Raw genomic sequence first — 2,679 nt, 5'->3', positions numbered from 1 at the left:
GAAATTGCAGTTTTTGATGAATGATCTAGAAGGAGGGAAGAGTAATAAAATCTGCTGTTGCAACCATAAAAAAATTATGAAAGGATTTAATGGATTATGTAATATATGGATAATAACTGAACGTTCAAAGATTCAGCTTACAGGAATGAACAATGCGCATCCTTAATGGAAACGCACAACCCTGGCCAGGCTCTGAGAGCGTGGCCGCAGCCAGCCATGGCTCGAACCCGTCCTGAGCCCGGGAGCGTACACGTCGCGACCCGCTCTCCAACCGCCACGGCTAACGCCTGCCCGCGCTCTAGGTCCCCCGTGCGCTGCCGGTTTCTTGTGTAGAAACTGCCTGAGTCTTAGAACGCGCGGCTCGCGGAGCAGCTTACCCGGCACAGGCGGACTGAAGAACCGCCTGTGTGCCCTTCCTCTGAGAAGTTCAAGGTGCTTTACAGAATCTAACTGCTGTACAAATCGTATTTCTCACAGCTTTCCTGTGAGCTATGGCAGCCATCAGGAAAAAGTTGGTGATAGTTGGTGATGCTGGATGTGGGAAGACATGCTTGCTGATTGTATTTAGCAAAGACCAGTTCCCTCAGGCTGTGCCCACAGTGTTTGGAAATTATGTAGCAGGTATCGAAATGGATGGAAAACAGGTGGAGCTGGCTTTGTGGGACACAGCTGGTGTCTCAGATTACGATTGCCTTAGACCTCTTTCCTACCCAGATACCGATGTTATGCTTATATGTTTTTCTTTCGATAGCCCTGATAGTTTAGAAAACATCCCAGAGAAGTGGACCCTGGAGGTGAAGCATTTCTGTCCCAGTGTGCCCATTATCCTGGTTGGGAACAAGAAGGATCTTCTAAATGATGAGCGCACGAGACGAGAGCTTGCCAAGATAAAGCAGGAGCCAGTGAAACCTGAAGAAGGCAGAGATATGGCAAATCGGATTGGTGCATTTGGTTACATGGAGTGTTCAGCAAAGACCAAAGATGGTGTGAGGGAGGTTTTTGAAATGGCCACAAGATCGGCTTTGCAAGCCAGACGTGGAAAGAAAACATCCGGGTGCCTTGTCTTGTAAGCACCGTGGAAAGCCCAAGCCCTCACTCGGTTCATTTTTGAAGTGCTGTTTATTAATCTTAGTGTATGATTACTGGCCTTTTTCATTTATCTGTAATTTACTTTAAGAGATTTACAAATCAGAAATCATCTCGCTACCAGTATTTAGAAGCCAACCACGATTGTTTAATGACAGTCTGTGTCCAACACATCTATGCACACCAGGGTCCCTCTGACATTATTCTTAATAATCTTCTTTATTCTCCCAACCAGCACATCTGGCACTAATTCAAGGGAATTCGTAACTTCTTACTTCTTTCTAGAAAAAGAAAAGGTAATGCTTTTGTGAATTGGGCTTTAACTACTTTTATACCTAACATATCCTGTTGCTGTCAGCTTCAGGACCCTCGGGGGAATAAATACAAAGTCATTTCAGAGAAGGACCTCTTATAAGGCTTTCATTGGTATAGCTCTGGGGTATTATTCAATTGTTTGAAAATGGGACCCAGCCAGATAGGGCAAGTTCCCATACAGTTGTGGCAAAGCTACAGTTCTGTGGTTTCATGTTAGTTACCTAGAGTTACTGTGTAATTAGTGCCACTTAATGTATGTTACCAAAAAATAAATATGTCTACCCCAGCTTAGATGTAGTATTTTTTGTCTGATTGCATTTCCTAGTACTGATATTTGTTATCTTTACAGAAGGTTTCTTTGGGTTTTGTTGTTTTGTTGTTTTTTTGTTTTTAAGAAAGTACATTTGAACATAAAGTCAGATGGAGAAACATTTGAAATTCCTTTTTGTCATTTTCTCCAGTGAATGACAGCCATTAGAAGTCCCTTTGTTGCACAATGTGTCCACCCATGTCTCCTGTAGCTGGAGTCAGTGGATGGGCAATTGGTTCTACTCCAAGGCAATGCCAGGTCTGAACTCAAGTTGCAGCAGCTTGGTCTATACAATGTTTCTGTATTTCTTACTCTTGCAGTGGTGACTCCCCTTAATCTCCCCGGGGAGCTTGCTGCCTATTCTCTTTATTGGTGGCCAAAGTCCCCCTTGGAACTTCTCCTTCCTCTCCAGGTGACTAAACTTTTTTCTGCATCAGTTAATTTTTTCCAGTTGCTAGAAGAATAAAGGCAGTTCTCTAAAAAAAAAAAAAAAAAGCGCAATCGGAACCCACAACCCATAGAATGGCTACAGGGAAGTAACTCACGGCGAATTCCGCACCCAGAGGCCACGGAATATTGGAGCGAGGGAGATTTCTGTTCCAGAGAGACCTGCAAACCTCTCGCCGGGAGGTCCTTCGCGCTGCGGACTGGGCGCCGGGACTGGGAGCTGAGCGCAGCCCTGCCGCGGCCACGGCACCGAGAGGAAAAGATCCGAGCAGGCTTCACAGACAGGATCTCCAGCGGCCACACGGGTCCCTCCACCCACAGAGGGATCTGCAAACCTCTCGCAAAAGGTCCGTCGCGCTGCAGACACAAAGCTCAGCCGAGACCTGCTGCGGCCACGGCTGCGGCACCGAGAGAAACAGATCCGAGCAGGCTTCAGGGATGGGATCTCCAGCGGCCGCACAAGTCCCTCCACCCACAGGTGACAGGGGTGGGTGAGAGAGTCTCTTTGGCGGGTCGAGAGG

The 2,679-nt window shown here is 46.8% G+C and overlaps 1 pseudogene across 1 annotated transcript; it reads left to right on the top strand.

The window, feature by feature from the left end:
• Positions 1-314: 314 nt before the first annotated feature.
• On the top strand, positions 315-1,692 carry LOC140518462 (transforming protein RhoA pseudogene; annotated as a pseudogene). Its single transcript, XR_011971932.1, has one exon. The product of XR_011971932.1 is annotated as a transforming protein RhoA pseudogene (transcript).
• The last annotated feature ends 987 nt before the right edge of the window (positions 1,693-2,679 follow it).

This window comes from Notamacropus eugenii, chromosome 1 (genome assembly GCF_028372415.1).
Source record: "Notamacropus eugenii isolate mMacEug1 chromosome 1, mMacEug1.pri_v2, whole genome shotgun sequence".
NCBI lineage: Eukaryota > Metazoa > Chordata > Mammalia > Diprotodontia > Macropodidae > Notamacropus > Notamacropus eugenii.
Note: the sequence above shows the minus strand (reverse complement) of the source record. Positions and strands in the feature narration are given on the sequence as shown.